Source organism: Mesocricetus auratus, unplaced genomic scaffold, assembly GCF_017639785.1.
Source record: "Mesocricetus auratus isolate SY011 unplaced genomic scaffold, BCM_Maur_2.0 Super-Scaffold_6731, whole genome shotgun sequence".
Taxonomy (NCBI): domain Eukaryota; kingdom Metazoa; phylum Chordata; class Mammalia; order Rodentia; family Cricetidae; genus Mesocricetus; species Mesocricetus auratus.
Window position 1 is genome coordinate 8,090,752 of NW_024429185.1, and position 21,582 is coordinate 8,112,333.

The window sequence follows — 21,582 nt, forward strand, 5'->3', positions numbered from 1 at the left end:
GCAAAACTCATTATTTTGCTATTTTGTTTACTAATGTTTAAAGCTACTAAAATATTTTTCAAAAAATTATTGGTATTCAGCGTTGACATAGTATACATTAGAGAACCATTAAATGGACTGAGCAGGTTGTAGGTATACATTTATGGAGATGATAGATAGATAGATAGATAGATAGATAGATAGATAGATAGATAGATGTAGATGACAGATAGATGATAGATGTTAGATAGATTAGATAGATGGTAGAGATAGATGACAGAGAAATAGACAATATATAGGTGATAGATGACAAATAGATACTTAAATATAATATTATTAAACACCATTTTATTTAATCTTCCCTATACTAAAAGAAGTTAGGTTCCTTAATTGATTGGAGACATCTGGATACTAAAATGCAGAAAATCCCATGCTGCAAATGAGACATTAATTTTTTATTACTCCTGATTAAGCTTACAAGTCCCAAAGAAAATCACCTTCTGATGAAGCTAGGTGAAGCTGGGGTGTCACTGCAGAGACAATGTTCCACAAAATGCCCTGAATCATCTTTTGATGCCTCCAACATTACCTCTGACTCACAGCCTCAACCATTAACAGTTTTCTGACACCTGCTTTAGCCCACATTTTTGAGATTCCAAGGTTTCTGAACCACACAAGTGTCTTGTATATTTTATCATGCACCAGGTTTTCTGACTCAGAATGGCTAGGTGTAACTGGGTCATTGCTTAGGACCAGTGAATATCACCTCAAATGTCCATTTTCACTGCAAAGTTTACTCTGTATTCATAGTGAAATGCCCAAGACAAACAACACAGTTCACAGCACTTTCCCTTTGCCTGTCTTGAAGAACAAATGGAGATGTCATGGTTATTAAGAACGAGTCCCCCGGTTTGAAAATGACAGAGAAGCACTGCTCCTCCTCTGTTCTTTATAAAATTAAAACATAATTGCATTACTCCCCCTTCTCCTTCCTTCCTCTATCCCTTCATGTATCCTTCCCAACTCCACCGCCTCTCAGAATCTTCATCTCCCTCTCTTATTGTTAATTGCTATTGTTGCATATATACATTCTCTCTGCAGTGACACTCACAGCCTCGCCCAGCTCCATGAGAAGATAATTTCCTCTAGGACTTGTAAACTTAAACAGGAGCATTAAAATTTTAATCTCACATTTGCAGCATGGGATCTCCACTGCCATTTTACTATCCATATCTCTCTATACAATTAAGGAACCTAATTGTGTTTAGTGTAAGGAAGGTTAAATAAAATAGTATTCAATTATTTTAAACTAAAATAATCCAAATAACATGACTGTTTTCTTTGATTGTATGTTAACTTTCATTTAGTGCTTTAGTGTATTATGTCTTTTAATTTCAGACTTAAGGCTTGTTTTCATTTGCATTTATCTTTGCCTCTGTGAGTATAGGATCTCTCTCTCTCTCTCTCTGTGTGTGTGTGTGTGTGTGTGTGTGTGTGTGTGTGTGTGTGTGTGTATTGTGGAGTCAGAAGAGGATGTTGTATCTTCTAGAATTAGAGTGGTCAGTGACTGGAAGCTTCCATGTGGCTGCTAAGAACTGAACTATGGCCCTCTGTAAGAACAATAGGAATTTAATTGCTTAATCATCTCTAGCTCCCAATGATTAAGAAATGTTACATTGTTGTTTTAATCTTGTAAGCTATTCTTAATCTTGTAAAAAACTGGTATGTAAGAATTAATTTTTTGCTATTCATTTAAGAAACAAATAACAAATTGTAAATGCTTGCTCCATTTTAGTACATAACACTGATAATAATCTCTTTAGTATTTCCCAAGCAGAACAAGTAACTTTAGTTTCTTACATTATGACATGGAGAATTCAAATACTTTAATAACATGGTCACTTTTCACTTGAAAATGAAAACAATATTAGTATACAGTTTGTTGCCAAGTATCACATGGTAGAACCTGGGCTTGATTCCTGCTATTTCCTCTGGGAAAGTCTCTAGTCTACATTGCTCTGTGAGGAAATGAATGGACATGGAAAAGGTTTCATACCTGTCATTTACTGATTATGCAATTAAACAAAGATGTTACTTGTCAAAAAGCCATATAGTTGTAGTCTCATACTCAGGAGGCAGACAAAGGAGGATCAAGGGCACCTGAGACCATTTCTTTAAAAAATCTCATGTGTGTTATTCCTAGATTTTATATAGGTCCATAAACTCATGTGTGTGTGTGTGTGTGTGTGTGTGTAAATGTTATGTGTGAATGTTTGTGTGTGTATGAAAGGAAAGTAGAAGTAGAACTGTCTAGGGGGACACAGAGGAGACAGGAGGTAGGAAGGAGTGAGGAAAAGAAGAGTGGGGAAAATTTGAGGAGGAATATATTCATATATATATCTACATATATATGTATGTATGTACACACAATATATATGTATATATATATATTTGAAATCTTGTAACAAACAAAAAAGATAAAAGAAAAGGACAATTTCTTATTTTCCTTGAAGTATTTCGCAGGATTTAAAAACATTTCCTTGAACTCATTGCTTCTGTTGGCCAAAGTTGAGACCAGATGACACTAAAAGATTTTTTCTTTGCTCCATGCAGGGTCTTCTATAGCTATGTGCCTAAGTCTGGCCTTGAATTTCTGATTCTCTTTCATTTTCTTCCATTCAGATCAGTTCTTTGTTACCTTGACATAGTCAGGAGTTATCTGAGAAGAGGACCTTCAATTATGAAATGAGTCATCAGGATTGTCTGTGAAAATGTCTGTAGGGCATGTTTTTGATTAATGATTGATATGGAAGGACCTGTTGTGGGAAGTCTCAACCCTGAGCATGGAGTCCATAGCAAGGTGAGCCAGCTATGGAGAGAAAGCCAATAAACAGTACTCCTTCATGATCTCTGCTTCAGTTAATACTTTCAGGTTCCTGTCTTGAGCTCCCATCCTGTAGGATGAACTATGACTTGGATGTGTAAGCCAAATAAACCGTCTCTTTCTTTCCTTTCTTCTTTCTTTCTTTCTTTCTTTCTTTCTTTCTTTCTTTCTTTCTTAAGTTTTCATAGGTCAGAATGTTTTCTCGAAATAATAGAAACAACACTAGGGCATTTCAAGAGGACTGGAATTACAAATGTTCTGCTTAGCCTGTTCATGGTTCTAAAAGGAAAAACCTCTTGAATACCCCGACTTGAACAGTTTGCAATGTACACTTGTGTCAAGCCATTCCATGCACTGCATATTTTCATGTGTTAATTTAAAGCATTTAAAATTTTTGTGTCAAGTTAAATGATATTTTTCTAATTGTTCTTGAAAAATCTCTTGACTGAGAGTACTATAAGATGCCTCTATAATCATAAAGTAATAGTAAAGACAAAATGTACGGTATCCAAAAAATAGTAAACAGCCATTCAAATTACAAATATGATAAAAAATATCCTGAACTATTCAGCAAACTTCACTGACATCAAGAAGAGCACTTCAAAAACAAATTCTGCCAATAATGGGAATTTATAATAGACACACCTTTAATAATATAAAATTTAGAATGAAGACATAAACTATCTATTATCTATTGCCTTCTCTTTATTTAGATTTCTTCTTCTGAGGCCTAAAAGCAGCAAGATACCCTTACAATCACTTACATTTTGTGAGAAATAAAAATTAAATCTATTTTTTCACAACATACAAACCAAAGCTGTATTCCACTTGCTCTTTCTTTCTACTGAATGACCAGAATTGTTTCAAACAGTAAATGCACTAAAACCAAAGTTGAAATAATTTAATTTCTAAATATTTTAAATACAAGGCTTTGTGATACAAGATACCAAACTAAGAGTTAAAGGCGAGAGGACAAAGCTCTCCTTTCTGTTGACTCAGTGGAACACAGCCTGTACAATCATACTGTCCTTGACTTGGGAACTCATCTTTTTAAAACTACTGAGGAGAGGAAGGAGTGATAACATGAACAAGGAAGGGGTCAAGATCATTTTGGTGATACCCACAGAAATGAGTCACTTGAGCTAGTGGTATCTAACTGACTCTGAGTGACAGCCAGGGAACCTACATAGAAGCAAATTAGGCTCTCTGAATGTGGGTGACAGTATTGTGGCTTGGGCAGTCTGTGGGGTCACTGGCAGTGGGACCAGGATTTATCCCTAGTGCTTGAACTGGCTTTTTGGAGCCCATTCTCTTTGGAGAGATACCTTTCTCAGCCTAGATATGGGTGAGGAGCAGTTCTTGGTCATGCCTTAAAGTGATATGCCAGGCTTTGTTGACTCCCTATGGGAAACCTTACCATCTCTGAGGAGTGAATAACCTGTGGGGTCAAGGGGAGGTGTAGAGAGCAGGAGGAGGGTTGGGAGTAGGAACTGGGATTAGTATGTAAAACGAGAAAAGATTGTTTTAAAAGAAAAAAGTTATAAAAGAAAAAATACTTATTACTAACAATTAGGCTAAAATGATTAAGTATCTGTAGAATCTTCATTATTTAGTTGACACAATTAAATATAAATTATAATTACTTCAACCTGAGTGCAAATAAACAGCAATGTAAAAAGGACGCTATAAATCACCATACAAACTAAATTAATTTGACAAGGGGATGTGACCCCTAGTAGGTTGCCCTGTTCCCAGCAGATCTTACCATTGGGCATACTGGCAGCATTAACTGGACTCAGTGGGCTAAAAAGTAAAGAGTATATGAAATTTGGAGGAATAATGGAAAAGAACACTGAGAAATTTCTAAAAATGGAGAAAGTGGTGGATTTGATAAAAAAATATGTTGTGTTATTTGTGTGGAATTCACAAACAATTAAATATGTTTCAAATTAATTAGAATTATTAGAATCAAAAACAATTTTAATAACTTGCTAAAATTTAGTTTGAATTGGATTAAATTGGACAACAACAATAGTTACCATACTGAGATTTTACTGCCCACAAGTCATTTTGTCACATATGTTGTATAAACACATTTGACAATAGAAAATTCTTATCCTGCGACCTTTTGGGAGGTGGAAGTGGAAAGGAAGAAGAAAGCTAGAATCTGCTTTTAAAAAAATAAAGAGTGGTAATATCTGGCCAAACAGCTCATTGTAAGTCTGTATTGTACAGTACATGCCTTTATATCTGTGTAATATGATTATAGCAGTAATAACATTGCTAATCTGGAAACATCTGGTCAATACATTTTATATGCTCATTTATTTGTTACTTTGACATGTATCTTCCTCTATTACAAGCACTGAGAAGATGGGAATAAATCAGGCAATGTTAAGCAAACCATATGAAAGTAAATTAGCAAATATAAATTGTGGAAGCACCAATGAAGTGGCAATAACACATAGGAAAAGACAGAAATTTGCCATTGGGGTGGAAGCAGATTATGGATAACAGGGCATTTTAAGCAGAAAGTTAAAAATAACAGTTCCCTGGTGCAGAGTTCACAGCAGAGCCTTCTGAACATGGAGAAATTTTGTTGGTGAAGCTCTACCGTCAGAGAGCACTATGCCAGTAAAAGATATCATCAGTGTGGTAGAAAATAATAAAGAAAACCTGAGATGACAATGAACAGGCTAGCAACAGCTGGAGTTTGTTGAGCTTTGCTAAGACTGTAGACCTTAAGTGGAGGGGCAAAATGATCATGGTCTCATGGAGGAAATGACAGACTTTAATTACATCTATACAAAGTCTTCTCTTCCATTCACCAGATATAGATTCCACCCTCCATTCCTGACCCTTACTAAAACTGGGAAACATGACCTACATTCCAGGATCAACCTTAAGAACCTAGAAGAGCAGGACCTCCTGGAATGGGAACTGCAGCAAGCTCAACTCGCCCCGGAGGGCTGAGCATCCAGCAGCCTACTGAGAGAGCATGCCTACTCCTGCCCCCACCCAGGGCAGAAGGCAGAGTGCAGAGGGCAGAGGGCAGAGCTCCCACCCACCAGGAGGCAGTGCCTCAGACCCATCTGCACCCATAGTGAGATCTGTCAGTGAATTGGACCTGCTTGCACCCACCAGAAGAGAACCTTGGACCCATACTCACCAGGAAAGGAAGAGATCCAACCTCTACCCACTGAAAGAAGGGATGGAAAGATGACAACACAAGAACAAATTCAATGACATAAAAATCAATATGATGCCACCAGAGTCTAGGAACTCTACACCAGCAAGATGTGAACATCACAACACAGATGAAACAGAAGAGAATGACCTTAAAAACAACCTCATGAAGATGATAGAGACCGTAAAAGAAGAAATGAGAAAATATTTTAAAGAAATGGAAAAGACAAACAAAAAATTGCAACAGACAATTCAAACAGTGCAAAGTTTGAAACTGAAATAAAGACAATAAAAAAACACAGTCTGAAGGAATGCTGGAATTAGAAAAGGTGAGTAAATAATCTGGAACTACAGATGCAAGCATAAACAACAGAATACAGAAGTTAGAAGAGAGAATCTCAGGTGTTGAAGATTCACTAGGAGAAATAGATTCCTTAACCAAAGAAAATCTTAAGTACAACAAATCCCTAACACAAAATATCCAGGAAATATGAGACACAGTGAAAATGCCAAATCTAAGAATAATAGTTATAAAATAAGGTGAAGAAACCCAACTCAAATATGTTGAAAACATATGCAATAAAATCATTGAAGAAAACTTTCCCAACCTAAACAAAGACATGCCAATGAAAGTACAAGAAGCCTACAGAACACCAAATAGAGTGGACTACAAAAGGAAGCCCTTGCCACATGATAATAAAAACCCCAAACATATAGAATAAGGAAAGAATATTAAGAGCAGCAAAGGAAAAATGTCAAGTATCATACAAAGGCAAACCTATTAGAATTACACCTGAATTTTCCTTGGAAACTCTGAAAGCCAGAACATCCTGGATAGATTTTTCCACCAACACTAAGAGACCATAGATGCCAGCCCAGACTACTATACCCAGCAAAGCTTTCAATCACTATAGATGGAAAAAAACGAGATTTTCCACGACAAAACCAGATTTAAACACTACATATCCACAAATCCAGCCCTACAGAAAGTACTGGAAAGAAATCTTCAATTTAAGGAAGGTAACTATGCTCACAAAAACATAGACAATAGATAATACAACTTTACCAAAAGACAAAACAAATAGTGAGTTAAATCCACAAACAATAACACCAACAACAAGCCAAAAACAAACAAGAATTAACACTCAAGGATCCTTAATCTCCCTCAATATTAATTGTCTTAATTTGCCTATAAAAAGACACAGGTTAACAGAATGGACACTAAGATAGAATCCATCTTTCTGCTTCCTATAAGAAACACACCTTAACTGCAAAAACAGACAGAGTAAAGGGTTAGGATAAGATTTTCCTATCAAATGGATCCAAGAATCAAGCTGGTATAGCTTGTTTGTAACAGGAAAAAATCCATCAGGATGAAGTTTTAATTCTAAACAATTATACTCCAAATACAAGGGCACCCACATTTGTAAAAGAAACAGTACTAAATTTCAAATCAAACATAAGACATCACACAGTTATGGTGGGAGACTTCAAAACCCCACTCTCATCACAAGACAGGACCACCAGACAGAAACTTAACAAAGAAACAAAGGAAATAGCAGAAGTTATGACCCAATTGAGTTTAACAGATATCTATAAAACATTCCACCAAACACAAAAGAATATACCTTCTTCTCAGTGCCACATGGGACCTTCTCTAAAATCAACCACATATTCGGCAACATAGCAAACCTCAACAGGTACAAAAAAATTGGAATAACCCGCTGTATCTTATCGGATCACTATGCTTTAAAGTTAGAATTCAACGACAACACAAATTGCAGAAACCCTACAAACTCACAGAAATTGAACAATGTGCAACTGCGCCATTCCTGAGTCAAGGAAGAATTAAAGAAAGAAATTAAGGACTTCTTAAAATTCAATGAAAATGAAGATACAACATAACCAAATATATGGAACACTTTGGATGCAGTAATATGAGGAAAGTTCATAGCAATCAGTGCACATATGAAGAAACTGGAGAATAGTCAAACTAGAGAACTAACAGCCCAACTGAAAGCTCTAGAACAAAAAGAAGCAAATTCACCCAGGAAATAATCAGATTGAGGGCTGAAATCAATAAAGTCCAAACTAAGAAAACAATGAAAAGAATCAATGTAACAAAGAATTGGTTCCTCAAGAAAATCAACAAGATGGACAAACTTCTATCCAAAAATAACTAAAAGGCAGAGAGAGAACATGCAAATTAACAAAATCAAGAATGAAAAGAGGGACATAACAATGGACACTGAGGTAATCCAGAGAATCTTCAGGTCATACTTTGAATACCTGTACTCCACAAAATTTGAAAATTTAAAGGAAATGGAAAAATTTTTGGATAGATATCACTTACCAAAATTAAAACAAGAACAGATAAGGAATCTAAATAGACCTTTAACCCCTAATGAAATAGAAGCAGTCATCAAAAGTTCCCAGTCAGAAAAAGCCCAGGCCCAGATGGCTTCAGGGCAGAATTCTATGAGAAATTTAAAGAAGAGCTAATTTCAATATTCCTCAAATTGTTCCATACAATAGAAGCAGGAGGTTCACTGCCAAACAATTTTTACGTGGCTACCATTACTGTGATACCCAAGTCACACAAAAGTACAACTGAGAAAGAGAACTACAGACCAATCTTCCTCATGAACACTGATGCAAAATTACTCAACAATATGTTAGCAAATCGAATCCAAGAACACATCAGAAAAATCATCCACCATGATCAAGTAGGCTTCATCGCAGGGATGTAGTGATGGTTCAACATATGAAAATCTATCAATGTAATTTACAATATAAACTGCAAAAAAACCCCACATGATCATCTCATTTGATGGGGAAAAAGCCTTTGACAAAATCCAACACCACTTCATGGTAAAGGTCCTGGAGAGATCAGGGATAACAGGAACATAATAATAAAAACAATACAGTAAACCAACAGCTAACATCAAATTAACTGGAGAGAAACACAATTCCTCTAAAATCAGGAACAATAGTGGAGATGCTACCTTAAATGTCCTTCCCTAATAACATGATTTATGACTTCTTTGTATGCCATCCTAGAGACTTCATCCAGTGAATGAAGGAAGCAGAGGCAGAAACCCACAGCTATAGAGATTATGCAATGGCCAAACCATCACAAAAATAAGAAACCTGTAATCACATCCATGCCCTTAATTCATCCAAATACATAAATATAGTATTACTAGTTACTTTTCTCCTTTCCTTGTATCACTGCCTTTTCCTCTAAAAACAATGGTCTTCAATGAACACATATGTGTATAATTAAAATATTTTACTGACTGAAAAAGTATCTCTTAATTACTGAATGACCCCTGGAAGCATAATTCAATCTCATGGAATTGTGAATAGCTTAGAATTAACAGTAAAGAGAAGCCAAATCAAAAAGACAAAAAAATTTATTAAAAACCATAGTGGAAAATGATAGTCATTAGGTTTCATTGTATCTGAAAGAGGAAATTTGGAAAACACAATTTGCTAGAAAAGTTGCAGAGAATTAAATGTTTCTTATTTTTTTCTTGAGAGTTATTTGTCTTGAATAATGCAAAAGAATCTGTTGTCTTGTTTCACCATGTAAAGAAAAGTCACTCCCACACCACACTGGTTACCATCTGGGCAGTGATTAGAAAGAGGAAATAGCATAAGCTGAGTGATTGATGAGAAAACCGTGCCTTTTGCCTACATGTGAGAGAGGTTGTACCATTTTCCAGCACCTGTGAAGAGGGTGATGCAATGACAAAGCTGTAGAACATTTTAGAGCTCATCACTTACTACTAATGAGATTGCATCAACACTGCTTGATGTTCCATGAATAATAAAGATAAAAACAAACAAAACACACTTAATGATTTTTAAAGAATTGGAAATAAAATAAAGTAATTCTAAACATTCCTAAGGTAAAATAGAACGTTAAAAAAAGAAAAAACTCAAAATTTTCAAATACCATGTTTAATAAATGATAGGGTTTTTCCCTATAAATGTTGTTGTAACAGAGATACATTTGCGGGAATGCACTTTGATTGATCCTTTGTCATACACACAAAAGTATTTCTCAGGTGATCGTAGACTTAAATGGAAGGGCTAAAGTTATGTGGCTCTTAGAGAAAATGAACAGAATGCCCTTGCATTCAACCCTTCTCATACTCAAACATGGAATTGAGTCTTGTTTTTAAGAAAACTATCCAGTCCTGGGAAGTATGGCTCCTTCCTAAATTCATATAAGCACCATGAGATCTATGTCTGTGTTGATGGAGAATGGATGTGCTGCACGGACCAAAGATGGTGGTTGTAGTTACTATAAACCAGAAGATTCCAGAAGCTGTAACTATGGCAGAAGTTCGACACAAGCAAAAGAAAGGACTATGGACAATAAAGTGGGCACCTCCATGTAATAAAACCCAGAGTAGGTTGAAGAGTGGTGCTCGGATATTGGATAAGAAAGCACAGAGCCTCAGCAGAACTACAGGACTATGGAACCATGGCCAACTGATAGCATCCATGACAGTGGGTCAGCCCTTTCCTGGTCTATCATCTCAAAAGCCTGAAACTTGTACCAAATAAATTTTCTAAGCCCTCTCCTTTATGTCTATTGGTTTTCTACTAGTGGGAAGTTTGACAAAAGAAGTAGAAGGAAGAGGAAGAGAAGGGCCTTCTCTCTCACTGCTTGTAGGGCATTTCTATCAGCAAGATTGTCAACTATGTATGTTGCCTGTGTCTTCAATTGCCTTTGCCATTTCTATAGAGCAGGATGGGATAAGGGCAGCACCGAGCCAAAAGGATAGCAGAGAACTCTTCTTCATCTTTTATTACATTACCCTTTCTGTTTTATTTCCCTGGGATTAAAAGCTTCCAGGGATTTTAGAGACAGCTCTGTGGTTAAGAGCATTTGGTGCTCTTCCAGGAGACTTAAGCTTAGTTCCCAAAATCCATTCAGGCATCTTCCAAGTTCTTGATCCTCCAGATCCAGGGGATACAACTCCTTCTTCTGGTCTCCTTGGGTACCCCCACACATGTGGCATATATACATATAGGACATACACGTACACAAATAAAAATAGATTCTAACACTTAATTTAAAAAAGATTTTCCAACAGTCTTTACTATCAACTTGCTTCTCTCTTCAGTCTGCCTAAAACTTTTCAAAGACATGTTCTTGTATTGGTTTGACATATTTTAGGCTGATTGTGGTCTTTCTGGATGGATAGTGATTGATACGAGAAATGTCTTGTTCAAAAAAAGTTTACTCCAGACAGTAAGGGCAAAAAATGATATGAGTATCTGTGTTAAAGTAACACCATCAATACAACAGAGACTGAGCTTGGCAATCTCCGTGACACAGATTGATCCTTTACATGCCTTTGTTGCTCTCTAACTGGGGTGACACAAGAGACTTCAGTTGCAGATGGAGTCATTGTCAATGACCCTCACTCTTAAGCTTTATCATATAAAAACATGCTAATGAAGAGGCAATAGAAGGCAACATGGAGAAAGAAGATGACTAAAGTATGTTGAATATATGTATGAAATGCCAGGATGAAACATTATTTCTTTCAGCTAGCATATGTTATAAAATATAAATCTAATCATAACAGGTAAAAATGGAGAAAAATACAATTTCTGTGAGTTGTTATTCGCATACAAGGCCCATACCATCAGTGAAGACACTGAGGACTTGATTTTGTTTGTGGTCATTGGCATAGTAACTATCTCCAAGGAGACGGCAAATGTAAACCACCATCCGCTGTCTCTGAAAAAAGAAGTATCTCAGCGAGATCATGGGCATTTGCTCTCAGAAAACCATTTCCCGTGACCCTTAACCACTTCTTTTCACACCACCTTCTCTGCAATAATGCTTCCAGTAGTAATGCGCACAGCTAATTCATTTGTCTTTAAAAATCCATCTTTTACAGGGACTGTCAGTTAGACAAAGGATGAAAAACACACACGCGATTACAGCTCTTTATCCTAAATGTCTCGGAAAACACCACTGTTAAACATCCCTTTGAATCTGAAAGTCTCATTAGTTCTCATTAAACTTCCTGATCTAAGGTGAAAGTGTTTGCAATTCTAATAAGGAACAAGGAGGGGGAGAAAGGAAGCTTTACAAGGACTGGCAGCAGATTGAAAAATTAATTATGTGAACATTGAATTACTTGGAACTCAATTGCTAAGAAAGGAATGATCAAGCTCAGTTAATTTTTCTATTAATAAAGCAGTCATTTCTTGGATTAGATTAATTATGATCAAGAAAAATATTTAAATTTTCACTACCCTGAGCTTAAGGCAGAGATTATCTTCTATTGTGACAGGTTTGGAAAAAAAAAGGTTTCTCTGTGGCCTGTGGGTATCTTATTTGTGGAGCAGTGAGAAATACATTCCTGTCAGCTCTAGGAGTCATTGTTGCTGTACAGGAAATCCCAAATGTCTAAAAAGTTTAGTATTTGTGCCTTTCCTGTAATCTACAAATGTCAATGTCTGTTATGGCCCAAAAATATGTTAGCTTTAAACACATGTGATTGTAAATTACATGTAAGTAGTTCATAGAAGTCTTCTAGGATATACTTTTTTTTTTTTTTTGGTTTTACACGTGGGAACATCAGACCTTGAGCAGAGACCCACTTCCCCTTCTGCCTGGGAGTAGGCAGCTGTAAGACAATGTTTACTAAAAACATGTTTACTAAAAACAATACAATACCCGAGGGCAATAAGTTCCTGGAAAAGGCCTGCCCACAGAAACCGCCCTGACCTTGACCTTGTCCAAAGACTAACCACCTCTTCTGACACGCCCAGATCAGTTTTTGGTGTCAGAGAGAACCAGCCAGAGTAGAGGAGAGAGCAGAAGCTTCTCTGGAGGGAGCCTTTCTTAGGAAGTTTTCTTGAACCTTTTTGGGGCCTGCTTAAAGTTTTCTTTACATTGTTGAACGAGTCTCTGTGTTGTCAATCCCCGACACCCTCCGCACGTTCTCGGACACAGGCCGAGAAGCAGACGCGACAATTGGAGGTCCTACCGAGATCGTGAAAGCCAGGTATGTGGACGGGGTTGTCCCTTTTGCCAGCCAGGGACAGATGGAGGAAAATAGGAAAAGAAACGATGGGAAATAGTCCCTGGAAGTTTAAATTACAGTATCACGTAAAAAAGTTACTTGAAGAACAGGGAACTACAACCATGGAAGGCCTTCTAAAATGGATTGAACGAGCGAGTCCATGGTTCATTATTGGGGGAGGCTTAAGTGTCCCAGATTGGGAGGATGTTCGCCATGATTTTCAGAGAGCCGGGTGTTGGTGGCACACGCCTTTAATCCCAACACTCCGGAGGCAGAGGTAGGTAGGATGGAGGCCATCCTGGTCTATAGAGCCAGTTCCAGGACAGCCTCCAAAAGGATAGAGAGAAACCCACTCAAAAAAAAAAAAAAGGGTAAAATAAGAAAAAAAAATCTCCAGTCTTTCTCCTGATCCACTGAGGTCAGGAAAGTAAAGGGAAACTGAGAGATCTAAAAGGCTGGCCAGTAAGGCTATGCGGATGTGTTAAAAAGGGGTACCAAGCTAGGGGTACCGGATTAAATCTCCAGGCCTTCGCCTGACAAAGGTCAGGAAAGTAAGGGGACCCTGAGAGATCGCCCTCAGTTGGAGGGTGGATTGGATTAAATCTCCAGTAAGAAAGAAAAATTGAGAGGTTGCCCTCAGTTGGAGGGTGGATCACATTAAATCTCAAGGCCTTCGCCTGACAAAGGTCAGGAAAGTAAGGGAACCCTGAGAGATCGCCCTCAGTTGAAGAGGGGAACCCAAGAGATTGCCAGCAGCATACGCCTTTAATCCCAACACGCCCTTATGAGGGAACATCCTGGCTTGAAAGTTGGATTGAAAATAGGTGAATAGCCGGGCATTGGCGGCACACGCCTTTAATCCCAGTACTCCGGAGACACAAGCAGGCAGATCTCTTGAGTTCAAGGCCAGCCTGGTCTACAAAGCAAGTTCCAGGACAGCCTCCAAATAGTACAGAGAAACCCTGTCTCAGAAAAAAAAAATTGGTAACAAGCTGGGCAGTGGTGGCACACGCCTTTAATGCCAGCACTTGGGAGGCAGAGGCAGGCGGATCTCTGTGAGTTCGAGGCCAGGCTGGACTGACAGCCTCAAACAATACAGAGAAACCCTGACTCAAAAAAATTGGTAACAGTAAAGAGGTATTGGTATTAAGTAAAGAAAAAGAAAAAGACGAAGGTATATGGAATGAAAAATTTTGTTTACATTTAAGTTCTATTTTGTGAGTCATCTCTAAAAACTTTTGGCCAAAAGCTTGGCCTCTCCACCTTGCATCTACAGTTACAAGGAGTAGGTACGGCTGTACCCCATGACCTTAGCTCAAATGGAGGAATGATGAAGAACATACAGGACTTTTTAACCCTTTTAGTTCAAGGATTGGCTGGAGTTGTTCTTTTACATAGATTTCAATTAAGGAAGCTTCATTGCAACAGACTAATCATGACCTAGGGAAAAAGGATGACTGAAAGATGCATGTATGTTCTGAATGTATGGTGTGGCCACACGGGTATATATGAAATGTGATTGTGAATGCATGAGTATGAACTGCTTATATGATTAAAAGGATACTTAAATCCCTTCAAAAATAGCTAAGAAGCTACCTAGATTGCTTTAAATATAGCCAAAAGGAACATCCAGCCATTCTGTTAATGTTTTAACAAAAATTTAAGATGCAAATGAGGCCTTGTCAGCTAGTGAGAGCTCTACAGGTTAGATTGGGAAAGACTGCTCGCAGACTTCAAATAATTTTAAAAAGTTATTTGGACACAGTATAGTTTACAATCTTTGAGTGATTTTCAGAAGTTTTTGGGAAATATTTAATGGATATGTCCTTTTTAATGGGCATCTACAAATAATCTAAGTAGTAATCCCAATTTACCTAGATAGTCAACCAAGGAGGGTAGACAAATCCTTCTACTGTTATGGTCCAGCTTCAACAGTTCAAAAAAATTTTTTTAGAAAATAAAAAGGGGGAATAATGTCCCCAGTCCCCATATGACTCATCAAATAATACACTCCTCATTTAAACATTTTATAATGTGAATGCCAGTGAGCTTCAGACAGATTCTGGCATGATGGAACTTGAGCAACCATTGCTCAGGTCAAATGGAGACATCCATGCACTAGACAGTGGAGAAGACCCTAATTTGGGGTCGAGGGCATGTTTGTGTTTTCTTGCAGGAAAAGAATAAAGCTTCGGCAACTGTCAGACCATTTAGTGAGATGCATGGAGCAGAGAAAAACTGGACCTGAGACCATGGGAGCCTACCTAAGCCAGTTTGAGTGAGATCTCCTAAATCAGTGTTCCTGACCCTTGCTGTCATCGAATCTAGAGCCCAAGAAAGAAAGAAAACAGTCGGTTCGAGATTTCCAGTTTCTCAACAGACCTGCTGCATCAACCTTCCGGACCCATGAGTTTTCATCGTGAAGCCAATAGAGAAAAAAGGACCCTTTTAAAACATTTGGACATTGGCATGGACTGTGATGAGGGGCAAAAGCCTCTTTTCAGTAATTGAACAGGACATGGTCACTTGAAATATCAGACTTGGTGGTTCCTGTTTCTGGAATCATGCCTAGGCCAGTGTATTTTTCTGGAGAAATGCAACTTGTCCTAATGCGACAAAAAGGAGACTTTGACTCAAGTCGCATAATCAGCTGACGTTAAATCAACAAACTGCGTCACCAAAGGAATAAATTGGCGCTCTGTGGATAGTGCAACAAGCCTATTGTTCATATTCTTCATAATGCTACATGTGTAACATCAATGATTGTACCTAATGTATCTGTGCAAGTGCACTTTCTAAATGCTTTCCTGAGCAGATCTTGGAACAATTGTAAACTTTATCAAATTGTAAATGTAAATCACATGCGGGTTACCCTTGTAACAGAATGTAAATCACGTGTGGGCTACCCTTTTAACAGACGAAGGCTGGTAGAATGTTATGGCCCAGATCTGGTGATGGGTACGGTGATGGAGAGGCGCTATGTCAATGGGGGTCCTGGAAATGGTGGCAGTGGCGGTAGGCATTCTGGCTTTATGCTGAGCTCAAACATGCCTTGTTCCAGAGGCAAGAGATTCGTAACCAAGTATTGCTTAGCTTAGCCCATGGCAATCCCGATAGCCATGAAGGTTGGTTACAGATGATTTAAAGTTGGGGCGCTCTGTTGACGGACAACCTGTGGGGAAGACCCCTCCCGCCTAAGACAGGGGTTCAAGGTCCCCCAAGGATGGGAAAGGGAGGGTGACCCTACTTGACCTAAGCCAGGAGTGCCTCATTTTAAAATAAAAAGGGGTGAATTGTGGGAACATCAGACCTTGAGCAGAGACCCACTTCCCCTTCTGCCTGGGAGTAGGCAGCTGTAAGACAATGTTTACTAAAAACATGTTTACTAAAAACAATACAATGCCCGGGGGCAATAAGTTCCTGGAAAAGGCCTGCCCACAGAAACCGCCCTGACCTTGACCTTGTCCAAAGACTAACCGACTCTTCTGACACGCCCAGATCAGTTTTTGGTGTCAGAGAGAACCAGCCAGGGTAGAGGAGAGAGCAGAAGCTTCTCTGGAGGGAGCCTTTCTTAGGAAGTTTTCTTGAACCTTTTTGGGGCCTGCTTAAAGTTTTCTTTACATTGTTGAACGAGTCTCTGTGTTGTCAATCCCTGACACCTTCCGCACGTTCTCGGACACAGGCCGCGCAGCAGACGCGACATTTACGAGCCAGAGTTTCTCTGTATTGTTTTGGAGGCTGTCGGTCCAGCCCGGCCTTGAACTCTCAGGGATCAGCCTGCCTCTGCCTCCCAAGTGCTAGGATTAAAGGCGTGCACCACCACCACCCGGCTCTAGGATATACTTTTAAACGTAATTAGTAGTATGGAAACAAGTATAGCAGGGAACACTACATGCCTAGGAAGATTAGTGATCAACAGAACGCTTCCTTTCCCATCAGTAACTACAACCAAAGGTTCCAACTGCCCTGTTTACAAATTATTCTATTATACTGAGTGAAACTCAGCTTGGACAAAACAATACTATTTCTACTGTATATGGTAGATACATATACAGCATGTTACATATAATTTATATATTATACTATATGCAGTATGATACTGCTATAATAGAATTATAACTCATATTTTATAGTTCCTTTCTTCTTGATATTCTCAATCAACCACATTGGATGAGGACTTGGGACAGTTATCATTATCATGTAACTAGTTAACTGAGATTTTTATATGAACTTTAATTAGTTTAGCCGGAATTAAAGTAAGCCTTCATATAAAAGCAAAAACTATAAGAGATTTGTAAAGATAACAATCAAGACATGTTCTACACATACATTCTTTCTCACATCCATCAAAAACTAAAAATTGAAAGCCTCATATAAGTTATCTGTACAAGTCATGATATTCTTATTAGTGTCTAAGGAATAATGTGGTTGTTATAAAAACACAAAGGTACATTAACAAATAGTCCCTTCAGTCACTGGTTACCTCATATCTCATTTTCCAAATTAATTCTGACTCAAGCAAGTGGGAGTTCACTGCATGAAACCAAACTGGGTGACAATTGGGGCACTTGGGCAGTTTAATGGTCCATTGGCAGTGGAACCAGTATTCATCCCTAGTACATGATCTGACTTTCTGAAGCTCATTTCCCGTGGAGGGATGCCTTGCTCAGCCTAAATACAGCAGGGAGGGACTCGGTCCTACTTTAATGTGACATAACAGACTTTGATGATCCTCCAAAGGAGGACTCACCCTCCCTGAGGAGTGGATGTGAAGTGAGGGGTGGGGGGAGATGATAGGGGGAGTGGTAAGACAGGAGTGAGAGGTGACTAGGATTGGTATGTAAAATAAGATTGTTTTCAAAATAATTCTCAAAATTGAAAGCATATTCTATCTTTAGCTTAAACCCAAGGACCTTTACATTGAATTTTTCTTCAAGCCAATGCGGCAATATGTCATACAAAATATATCTCTTATTGGAATCAAAACCATAAAGACTCAATTATAATATGAAACTTGAGAACCCAGTGTACTTTACACTGGTGTTAAGTCTTTCATTTTTATGAGTTTCAGAGGTACTGATTACCTAGTACGCTGACCTGGTACCATTGTTCTACTATTAGCACATCTGGTAATGCCTTCACAACACAAGGATAGGAAGTAAGAGCCATCAGTCGTTGAAGGATGCTATTTTAAAATTCAGTACCTCTATTCTTGTAAATGTTAGCCACTGTATCCTCAATAAACTTAGCTAAAACCCAGAAAAAGTTGTGGACAATATATCTCTGTGTGTGTATGTATATGTGTATGTATACATGCCTGTATGTGTGCATACATGTATGAGTGTGTGGTTATGCATGCACAAGTATGTGTGTATATGAGGGCTAGATCTCAGCTCCAGGCATTCTCCTCAATCACCGTCTTGTTTTGTAAGGCAGCATCTCTTAGTGAACTTTGGCTCATTGTTTTCACCAGACTAGCTTGTCACTGATCTCCAGCTACGTGTCAGTTGTCATCTATCCAGGACCAGGATTCCAGGTCTCACCACCTCGCTCATTTATACATGGGTTCTGGACATATGAAGTCAGATCCTCACGTTTCATGGGAAGCATTTCATCCACTTACCCAGCTCTCCCCACCCAGTGTATCCTGGCAGTGGTATCCCAGATCAAGAACCACTTACATGCCTAAAAGAATGCCCTTGTGGTTGACTTCATAATCACATATTATCTAAAGTTCTAGACCCAGACACTGGGATTTAAATAACATACAGAATTCTGTTTAGAAGAGATGTTACCAAAAGTAATGATGTTATTGTCTCCCAAGGCAATCGCCAACTCATAGGTAGCTAACTCTGAAGTTGCATCCCAATATTTTGTTCATGCACAACTTTCCAAATGGATTTTTCCAATCCTCATTTCTCACATGTAATTCAAACCAGGTTTTGCACCTTATCTGTTCCTACTTTATTACTGATTTTAATAAATGATTAATAAAATAAATCCATAATAATTAATAAATTATTACTGCATAATTTCATTTTTGTGAAATTATATTGTTAACTTTCAAGAGCTTGGACTTTTCTTAAAGGTACTGAAATTTTTTATTATATTTTAACATGTACATATATTAAATAAATAAAAATAAAGTGCAAATTATTTAACAAAAATAAAATGTCAATAAATGTTCAATAGTGCATTGAAGGACATTTTAGACCTTTAAACCATATTTTTCTAGTGGGTTTCTGGGTACTGTGGGAGGCTGGAGGCCAGAGCACTGGCCCTGCCACTGCTGACATGGAGACTCTGTCCCTTTCTTATTGCTTGAATGCCCCAACCTGAAGCTAAAGAAGTCACCCTGGGTGAACTTGCCATCAGCTATGATGATGTATGCCCTGGTGGTAGTGTCTTACTTCATTACCAGAGGAATAATCTATTATGTTACTGTTAAACCTCGAAATATTGGCTCAGTGACTGGTGAACATGGGCATCAGAAACCAATAGCTTTCTTGGCTTGCAGAGTAAACAATGTGTTATGAAAGGATTTGGGTCTAGCTTCCTGTTTACACTGGGAGGCTGAGAGTTCATAATCCTGCACCAAATCAATGTGCCAAGTATTCCATGATATAGTAGGCTACTTCTGCTCTTCATGACTTTGTGCCTGCTGAGTTTCTTCATGGCTTCAGTTTTTACTGAGAATGAAATTGACTGGATACCTGATGAGCTAGTACCTCTTGAGAAGAAACCAGTGGATTTCTCCTGGATTTGCTCCTGTTAGTGAAGTTTTAAAGGCTGAGCCACTCTCTTGTGCAATGTGGAAAAGAATTAAGAACAAAGTAAAGGCAGCATTGACACCCTTGAAAGCAATGAAAGCAAGGACTGGAATTCATGGTATCAGAGACAAGTTCATTGCAGTATTTTTTTCTCATGACCTATTCTGATGTATCAACTGTGTTAAGTGTCATTTTATTCTTAGGTTTTTTATTTCTTAAAAATATACTCCATTTCTAAAACTTTAGTATTGAATGAAATGAATTGTTTTTTTAAATTTTTCTTTCTCATTAGAGTCAGGTAAAATAGACAAAACAATATTCTAGTTTGGTTTTATACTTTGTAATAAACACTCCAGGGCTGCAAAGATGGCTCAGAGGTTAAGAGATTGCACTGCTGGTTGAAAGGACCCAAGTTCAATGCTAAGCAACCGATTCAGTTGTCTCATAACCAATTTTCACTGCAGTTATAGGGAATCCAATGGCTGTAGCCTTCATGGGCATCCACATTTATTCGCACACACCACAACACACACACTTAAAAGTAAAATAAATCTTAGCAAAATAGAACATATGTTCCAAATTTAAGATATACCAGTGTATGTTACTAGATTTCTTTTTGCACTGGATGTTGAATGCTTGTAATCAAGAATCACAATATACTTGCTGAATACTTGTTGGCAGGAAGGGGCCCACATCCACTGCAAGAGCTCTTGGGAATGCATGAGAATAAGCTGGTTCTTTGCACTGTTATGTGGTCAAGACTAGATGGGTCAGTGGCTAGAGCAGGGGCTGGTCTTCCAGAGGACTCAGGTTAGATTGTCAATACCTACACGATGGGTCATGAGCATCTGTAACTTCAGTTTCAGGGAACCTGGCATCATTTTCTACCCTCTATGAGCACTGCACACAAGCAGACAATGAGCCTATACACAAAAGCTATTAAAAAATCAAAGATGTTTTTTAAAATGGTTTCTTTTCTCACAGGGAAATAAAAGGATAGTACCAGTGTGGTGATATAATAGAAAAAAAGAAAGGGTGAAGTCAACTAGATGATTCAGGCTCATTGTTTAGAACATAGGCACATGTTCACTTCTAGACAAATCACTAGCCCAGGAGAAGATGTTTACCATTCTGGTTTGACTCAGAGATACATTTTTTTTAAATTCAAGGGGTATCTGTCAGTGCCTACAGGAGTCTAGTTTAAGGAAAAATCATAAATGATGGGAAGATCATGGTGGATATCTTCCACAAAGTTTCACATAGCCCTGTTGGTTTAAAAAACTAGATGATCTGGAACATTGTTGGCGTGTTTTGAGTTAATGTAATACATGAGGCAAGTATGGTTTTCTAGTACATTCTCCCAGGAGGGTTAAATAAGAAGTGTTTGCTGTCATTTTATTTTAATGCATGCACATTTGAATATCATCTATCAACACCTTTACTTTCTTTTGAACAGCAGTTGGTATTTTTAGCACTTAGATTTTAAGTCAATATGTATATTTTTAGCCTCTTTTGCCTTCCTGCTTTATCTGTATGTGATTAATTTATGAAAAATAATTAAAAAGATATCACTAAGGAAACCAGAGACATGGTTCAGCAGTTAAGAGGACTTTGTGAGATGACCTGGGTTCAGTTTCAAGCACCCACATCAGGAAGTTCACAACCACTTGTATTTCAGAGGATCCAATTCCCCATTGGGTTA

The 21,582-nt window shown here is 38.0% G+C and overlaps 1 protein-coding gene and 1 pseudogene across 5 annotated transcripts in view; one reads left to right on the forward strand and one right to left on the reverse strand.

The window, feature by feature from the left end:
* Positions 1-21,582, reverse strand: part of Marchf1 (membrane associated ring-CH-type finger 1) — a 789,032-nt gene that overhangs the window by 627,497 nt on the left and 139,953 nt on the right. The gene's annotated exons all lie outside the window — the stretch shown is intronic.
* LOC101826628 lies at positions 10,322-19,835 on the forward strand (annotated as a pseudogene).